Here is a 9,551-nt window from a genome sequence, read left to right on the forward strand (position 1 = left end):
AAAGTGGTCGTTAAAAACATCACAAGCGTTGTGGACCCGAGACAAAGTGAAATGTCTTGAGAGTGACAGTCAGTTTTAAACCTGATAGGGTTCTAGGAATCCGTGTCAGTTTGCGAATAAACATCGCGAAGTGAACTGCACGTCGCGAAACTTTAGGTCACTTACCTCGCAAAATAAATGTTCAGAGCAACACATAAAGTTGCACGTCTTAAATCGGTCAAACAACACAGAAACTGTACACAAAATGACTGGAGACATGTAGTGTGGTCCGACAAGTCGCCATTTCGCCTGTGTTCAAATTAATCCAAGTGCGCCGAAGGGCTAATGAGAACTTGAACCCCACAGTGTGTGGAAGGTATTGTTCCGCTGGAAGTGATACAGCGAAATTTTGGAGATATTCGTTTGGGGCGGTCTTGTCTACTGGTATAGTCCGTTGTTCCGGTCGCCTTTTATTCTTCTTCTGATGAATTCTACACCATGGTTACCCCTTCTCGCTTGCAGATGGTACGTCATTATGTTCGAAATCTGGGAAGACAAAACTGGTTCATGAAAAATATGGCACAAACTGTTGAATCGGTAATTAATGAAAAGACGACCTACGTTCAATTACCTTAAAGCGATACGTAAAAATGAAAAAGCCATTCCTATTTCAACAACCGATAAAACGTGCGGAAAATATCTGTGCGTTTTCAGTAAGGAACAAGCGTTAGAACTTGTCAAATGATTTAATTATCTGCATAATCGAAGTTTTGGTATGACTGAAAGAACTGCGCAGATCAACATATCAACACGCAGAACCAAACGGATGCTCGCACCCATTCCATAACGAAACTAAAATGGATGAATAAATTTGGTACGTGGACTTCTGGCTCGCCGTCCTGCAGCAGGAAGCTGTGCAAGCAATGGGCACACAAATCATGTACTGACATAGATATTTAGGACGATGAAGCCCATCTAACTTGTAAGATCCATCATCAGAAAAAAAGGCAGAGTCCATTACTTCCTGTGCATGGGGCAGAAAGGACTTACAGAGAATTATTTAGTTTATTGATATAATAAACGAAATACATTATTTTATATTCCCTTCATTTTCAGATTTTATTACGAAAATGTTTGAATAAACTGTTCCTAATTTATCTCCATAGTTTTTCGTCACTAAGCCCTCCAAAATTTGCTCCAAACGTTAGGCTGGCCGTTCCGCCCACTACTCCTCTACATGAACCATGGTGTTTATTTCATCATTGTCTGTGACCACGTGTTGCCTTTTGTTCTATATCATCATGATGAGTATGCTTCGCTCGCTCCCGTCTTTGAAGATGACAACAGCCGTGCTCGTAGAGCTGCACAAGTGTGTTTCTGGTTCGACGAAAACTGAGGCACCTTAGCGCACTTCGACTAGACCACTAAATTACCCGACCCTAATCACGTATATAATTACCTGGGAATATTTGGAAAAACAGGTGAAACGTAGAAATCGCTATCCTTGCAGTTTCAGTGTGCTACAGGTATCTAATCATCAAAGAGTGGCTTTATGCTGAACACGAAAAAAACTTGTAGACTCTCTTCCTGACTAAATCGAGGCCATTGTCATAAAGACTACAGGCTGTGTTACACAGTGTTAGTGTGATGCACCCTAGAGTGACTCAACGGGATGACGTTTGTTGTTTCTTTCGTATAATTTAAAATCTGTATTTAGCATCCGTAAGTCTTAATTGAAACTGAGCAATACTTCTCAGAGAGGGTATAGCAAATGAACGCAAGCATCTTTTGTTGTTGGATGTTAATTCTCTTGATAGGCACCAGCAGTAGATAATGATTAACGTGTGCTCTAGAATATATGGATATTACTGGTTTGTATATTTAGTCTTAAGGATTTTGCTGGATCATCCTTACTGTTCTCAAGTTTTAAAGTCTTTCAGATGCGTTCTGTGTGCCTCTTATGTTGTAAATCAATTACAGGCAGGCAGTGAAATATGCATTTGCTTGGAGGAACACCATATAATTTGGAAACAGAAAAGAACTCTCTACTTGTACAGACCACCTATCACAGTTGCAAGATGCAACATGAAGTATTACATCACATCCATAAAGGAAGGAAGATAAACTATTTTTAAGTAATGGAAATTAATAAAAATATGTCCATCTGCCCAGCTTAGTACTGAATGATCAGATGCAGTTCCCTTACTCAGCACTTACAATTGCAAGTAGTACTCACAGTCCCATCTGCGCAATGTTGTACTCTCATATCCCATTTTCCCCTTCTTCATGGCCCTTAGCTTATTAGCAACATTTTCATGTAAGTACTACTTCAGTGAACATGAAAAATCGTGTATTGGAACTGTCAACATCCAACCGGTTGCTTTTTGTGTAATTTGTTGTAGTAGAGAATTTAAGTACTGAGGTGTGCATTAAATCTACCAAGCAGTAATAATGAGTAAGAAAATTGATACGTAAAAATTCATAAACCAAAGACGTCTTCATGAACATACTAATCGGAGTAGCGACGATAAAACTGGTACTCTTGAAGGCAAGGTAGTACACAACTGACCATTAAAATTGTAACAACAGGAATTATACCAAATAACGAACTTTTACTAATTGAGCGTATACAGTATATCAGGAGGAATAAATTATTAAATTAGTAGGTAATTTGGAGGTATGCAGGTTGGGAAATCTAGTGCACAGAGCTACCAGCTATGGCAGCAACAGGAGTTCTAGCCTTCTGTGTCTCAAGTCGAATCCAGCTTAGGTGACAAGTGCGGGTGCATCATTCTATGTTGCTGCAACGCTGTGCCGGAATTCATCAACTGTCCTGACAAACGAGTGGCAAGTTACAGATCTCCCAGTAACACCTGACTAGATGGTTTCAGTGGTGGAGATGTCTCAACAACGTGCTGAACAAAGTGACAATTGAACACCCACCGTGTCGAGGTTGGGCAGACAGCAAAGGAAACATGTGGTCTTGCAATATTTTCTTGAAAGGTATTGTTACGGAGACATCGAACATAGTGCACATGCACCGGCTTTAAAACGTCGGAAATGGAACGCCTGCTGTCCACATTACCAGCTATACCCACGATAGATGAGCATTTCTTACCACCATGTCAGAAGCTGGGCCATACATCTCGACAACGAGTACAGTAAAGAAATATTCGCTCTTCTCCGAGAATCAAAATACGAATATGTCCATTGCAATACACTGAGGTGACAAAAGTCATGGGATAGTGATATGCACATATACAGATGGCAGTAGTATTGCGTACACAAGATATAACAGAGCAGCGCAGTGGTGGACCTATCGTTTGCACTCACGTGATTCACGTGAAAACACTTACGACGTGATTATGGCCACACGACGGTAACTAATATACAGTGAACGCGGAATGATGGTGGGAACTAGACACATCAGACATTCCATTTCGGAAATCGTTAAGGAATTGAATATTCCGTGATCTACACAGTCAAGAGTGTGCTGAGAATACCAAATTTCAGGCATCACCACTCGCCACGGACCACGCTGCGACCAATGGCCCTCACTTAAAAACACAAAGCAGCGGCATTTGCATAGAGTTGATGGTGCTAAAAGACAAACAGCGAAGCGCGAAATAACGGCAGAAATCAGTGTGGGGCGTACGACGAACGTATCCCTTAGGACAGTGCGACCAAGTGTGGCTCTAATAGGCAATGGCGGCAGACGAACGATGCGAGTGCCTTTCCTAATAGCACTATGTCACCTGCAGCACCACTCCTGGGCTCGTGGGAAACGGTGGCCTTGTCAGATGAGTCCAGATTTCAGTTGGTAAGAGCTGATGGTAGGGTTCGGGTGTGGCGCAGACCCCATGGAGCCGTGGACCCAAGTTGTCAAAGACACAGTGCAAGGTGGTGGTGGGTCCATTATGGTGTGGGCTGTGTTTACATAAATTGATTGGGTCGTCTGGTCTAGCTGAACCGGTCATTGATTGGAAATGTTAATGTTTGGTTATTTGGAGACAATTTCTAGCCATTCATGAACTTCATGTTTCCAAACAACCTTGGAATTTTTATGGATGTCAATGTGCCTTTTCACAACATTCTGGACGATTCGAACGAATGATTTGGCCAATCAGATCACCCAGCATGAATCACATCGAATATTTATGGGACATAATGAAGAAGTCAATTCGTGCACCAAATCCCGCACCGACAGTACTCTTGTAATTACGGCTGTAGAGACAGAAACGCTCAATATTAGTGCAGGGAACTTCCAACGACGTGTTGAGTCCACGTCACGTCCAGTTGCTGCACTACGCAGGGAAAAATAGGTCCGACACGATGTTAGGAGGTGTCGCACACCTCAGTGTACTTTACACAGAACAGGTCTTCGTCTGAAAAACTCACGTGGTACCGTCTCTCTGACCAGTGTTTCGAGCCGCAGACCTGTCGGCGTGCCTCTTCATACACCAGTGTCGAAGGAAGCCGCAACAATTGTCACTGCACTGGTGGTCCACTGAGCTCCAGATGTGATCACACTGTCCGTGTAGGTTTTATATTATGTTAATTTATAATATGTACTAATGCTGCTAACAAAGGAGCCTCCAAGTGGCGGGAACTGGGAACTGAACATCAGGCATTCAAATGAGTATACCTGGGTGTGATATCCCCCCCCCTCTCTCCCTCTCTCTCTCTCTTTCTCTCTCTCTCCCTCTCCGCGTGTACGTGTGTGTGTGTGTGTGTGTGTGTGTGTGTGTGTGTGTGTGTGTGTGTGTGTGTGTGTGTGTGTGTGAGAGAGAGAGAGGGAGGGAGGGAGGGATGGAGAGGGAGAGGGAGACAAAGACAGTGAAAGAGGAAAAAACGTTTTGCCAAAATGGTTCAAATGGCTCTGAGCACTATGGGACTGAACATCTGACGTCATCAGTCACCTAGAACTTAGAACTACTGAAACCTACCTAAGCTAAGGACATCACACACATCCATGCCCGAGACAGGACTCGAACCAGCGACTGTAGCGGCAGCGCTGCTCCAGACTAAAGCGCCTAGAACCGCTCGGCCGACATTTTGTCAATGGAGTGAGTAATTCATTATTTTGTAAAACTATTTTGTTTATGTATAGACGCAATCACATTCTTATGACACAGTTATAGCCGGCTTCGGCAACACAATGACCATCTCCATATTCTAAAGGCGGCATAAAAGAACACAGGTTCATGCGCTGTCAAACTAGCTAGTTTGACAACTCATGAACTTGCGTTCAGTGTATGCTGTCTTTAGCATCTGAAGATGGTCATTGTATGGCGAAACCGGTTATGACTGTGTCTTAAGAATGTGAGTGCATCTATAAATAAACAAAAATTTTTTTACAGTGAGAGAGTTTGAGTTTTTTTCGGTGATCGATGTGTTTGCTGAGAGAACAACTGTAGAAAATACGACCCTGTCGACCCTGCACGTTAAAGGAAAGAATGTCGTGTGGGTACTTGTCCCTCCTATGGCCTTTCTGAAACTATCGATTCCATGATCGCATGACAGTCATGGATTCCCGAAGTAGCAATCTCGCGTAACATTAAACTCAGCCCCGACAGGCCACAATCTTCCCTGAATTGCGCTGTCTTTCATTTCTCCTATTTACATGAGGCACTACATGGTCTTCCCACATACAACTAACATTAAAATGTGATTTCTGATCTTGCCGCACGATCCTTCCTTTATATATGAAACGTAGATGGCGTCGCTCCTACTTAAATTGTACGGTTGCACTAAGAGCCCAATGATTTGCATATTCAGGAATTTAATATACTTTACGCCATTGTGACGTTTGTAGCATGCCACATTGAAGCTGTTTCTCTTTGAGACCAGAAGTGAATTTAATCCTATGATTTAATTGTGTCTGTTCGGAGCTAGATTGCAAGAGAGTTGGAGTGTAAGTGAAACCTTTCATCACTTAGCCTAAAACAGAAACGGCAGAGAGTCCGAATCCCTCCAGAAGAATAAATTTCTGTCTGCCAAAGGACAAAAATGAGTTATGGTCATCCAGCAACTAAGCGGTGAGGTACAGATCAGGTAAGTTCTGAGTGTTGTTAGTTTGATGTCACAACAGGCTAACCGTCTTTGGAACTTGGGAACTGTTATAAGTCATCTCCACACATCCGTACAAACAGGAAATTTGCGCTCAATGACTACATCCGCGTCACAATAATTAGAGGATGGAAACCGAGTTAGGAACTGGGAAGGTAAACTGGTATCGTAATGAATCATCACGATAGTCGATGTACTCATACAGATGTGCAGTAAGTTTTGGGTAACTGTACGATTGACACACAGTCACTGAAATTTGAAAGAGTGCATATGTATCCCATAGCACATGCCGAGACCATTCTCAGCGTACTCGTCTTAACTTACTATGTCGGTCGCGTATCCTAGTACTTGAATGTAGTTAGACAAACATTTTGATAGCGTTTAATACAGCCAGTACTCATAACAACACAGTTTATAGCACCTGAAGAAGCTGAGTGAGTCGTTCGTGAAAACGTTATGCATAAAAATGGAATCAGCAACTGTGCTGTATATCATATTAGATTCTCATGCGTTATAAGTTAAGGCAAGAACTACAACATGAGGCCGGCTGTGTTCTGCTCTCGCCGAATCTGAATGTGGACAGCCTGCTGTGGTATCAATGGATCGGGGCGTTGTGACGCGGACCCTGTTATAACTATCTCACATACCGGTGCGAGGGTGAGCAGTTACACAGCCTCTTTCAGAACTTGCTGATATTCCGTTCTACATTGTATTTTACTACATACAGAAATGCGCCCAAAACTGCTCCAAGTTCAGGCGACCTCGTACATCACAAAAAGTAATTTCGATTCTTCCATACGATCGTACTGGAACGTAAAGTGAAATAGGTAGCACCGTTTTTGGACAAAGTGTGACCTCGTCATTCCCAGAAAAGTCGTTACGTATTCTATTCAGCTTGTATCTTTATGTACACCGTAAATGCTTCCAGGACGCCATACGTGTCTAAAAATAACCTGCCCTACCATATTGGTGAATGGAAACTGACAATAAATACACGGATGAACAGTTCCCTTCATGAAGATATCAGTTAAAATATACATTGTCCTCATATTTCAAAAATCTGTATTTTAATAGTAGGGAAAATATGTTTGGTACTTATACTGACGATCTTTAGTGTTTGCGTGCACGTCTTTAGTGTCAACAAATGAAATTACAGATACATTATTTATAATTTGCTGTATCTGTTCAAACAAAACAAATATTACTAACAGACAATTTATTCTTTGTATCAATTATATAAACTGATAAAAGGCGAAAATTAATAAAACCGACAAACTGTAGGATTCCTGGCTGGAAATGGAATAAAAAGGTCCTATAAAAATATGTGTCTGTGAATGCAGTGTCGCCGTGGTAGATTATGCTAACGAACGAATGTTCCTCTGACTATGTGCCATGCGTCCCTTGTGTGCTGCAAGCTGTATGATCGACACAGCGTACTGTAAGCAGCAGAATGGTTCGGCATTCTTGTTAAGGACAAGCCGAGACGGTGTTTGTGTACTGTCAAGCAGATGGAAACAGTGGAGAGAAAGAATGGCTGTACCAAAACAAGTAACCTCACAGAGACCAACCCCATCACAAAACGTTTCAAGCCTTTTTTGGGCGTCTGTGTTGTCATGGGTCTTTCCAGACATACAAATGTGCAGTAAGACGGCGGACTATGGGTACACCAGATTTAGAGGACTGGATCCTACAGAACATTGAGACGAATCGTAGTAAAAGCTCCAGGCCAGTGGCGCGCCAATTTGGCGTAAGCCAAAGTACGATTATGGGTATCCTGCATGACAACCACTGCAACAAGTGCAAGGATTATCAGCTGCGGATTTCCCTCTACAGGAAAGATTTTGTCTATGATTTTTGCACCAGATCATCACAATCGTGGGATTTCTATCATTAGTCTTGTTTACCGACGAAGTACCCCTTAGCAGAATTGGCTTCATCAATGTGCATAATTGTCATCTCTGGGTTACAGAAAATCCTCAAGGCATGGTTGAGGAGTCCCATCAGCATTGGTTCAGTATCAGTGTGTGGGCAGGGGTTCTTAGCCACAACATACTTGGACCGGTTATTATTCCACAACACCTCGACGGAGGAATACTGTGCCTGGACTACGTGAGAATGCGCATTTGACAATACGACAGATTATCAGCTGACTAAGCACCAACCCACTTCCGCATCACGGTACACAGACACTTCAATAACATCTTCCCCGGACGTTAGATAGGAAGCGGAGGCCCTGTAGCAGCGACTGCTGTTTCACCGTACTTATATCCCACGGATTTTTGCTTCTGCGGGCATCTGGAAAGCGTTCTGTATGCTGAACTAGACCCTGATATGCAGACACTTCAACAGCATGTTCACGACGCCTTTGATGGTATTCAGAGAGAGGACGGAACGAGAGAAGGAGTGCTGTAACCCATGATGCAACATATGAACGCTTCCGTTGCACCCCATGGAGGCCACTTTCAACATCTGTTATGACATGGATGCGATGCAGTTCTGTACTGTGTTCCGGGACGATTTGTTGTCATTGCACACACTCTGTCCATTTCATTTCCGCAAACTTGTTCATACGACATTTTTCTCCATTTCCAGTCAGGAAACCGTCCCTGCAATTGGTCGGTTTTATTAAGGTTCACGCTTATAACGTTTTGAAAGGAGAAAGCTGGTTTGTTTGTCGTGTCGTTCAAAACAGATTGTTTCGCCCAGCTGCTAAAAGAGCATTGTGACCCAATATGCTAAACTCAAAGCAGCAGCACATACTCCTGGTAAGACTACGACACAGGTTTCCTATACATATACAAAGAATCCTTCGTAATTCTTCCTAAATTCAAGAAGAACAACCAAGTCTAACGATTCTTTGGATGAGGTAGTTTTTGTACAGGATGAGAATTATTGAACAATAAGAAAAAACGTTAACTACGGCGTACATAAACTTTACTGGAAATGTAAACGTCACTACACACATCCGGATTTAGGTTATGACATGTTCGATACGCCTGCCATCATTGGCGATGATGTGGCACAGATGAGTAGCGAAATTCTGCATGATCCGCTGAAGAGTCGGAACACCGATGCTGTCGATGACCTTTTGAACGGCTGTCTTTAGCTCAGAAATGGTTTTGGGGTTATTGCTGTACACCTGGTCTTTAATATAGCCTCACAAAAAGGAGTCGCATGTGTTCAGATCCGGAGAACATGACGGACAATCGAGGCCCATTCCAGTGGACTCTGGGTACCCCAGAGCAGAATGCTGTCTCCAGAGTGCTCCTTCATGACGTCAAACGCTCTACTGCTACGATGGGGTCGAGTTCTGTCTTGCATCAAAAACATCTTGTCGAAATGAGAATCACTTTGGATAATCCCCCCAGATGCACCAATTTTGCTTATTGATGAACCCATCCAAATGACAGAGGGCTTGATCGTTAAACCAAATCATATACGCACATTCTAATTCCCATCATGCCCCACGGCCTAGCATGCCGTTTGAACGTCTTAACATAAGC

Source organism: Schistocerca nitens, chromosome 1 (genome assembly GCF_023898315.1).
Source record: "Schistocerca nitens isolate TAMUIC-IGC-003100 chromosome 1, iqSchNite1.1, whole genome shotgun sequence".
Lineage (NCBI taxonomy): Eukaryota > Metazoa > Arthropoda > Insecta > Orthoptera > Acrididae > Schistocerca > Schistocerca nitens.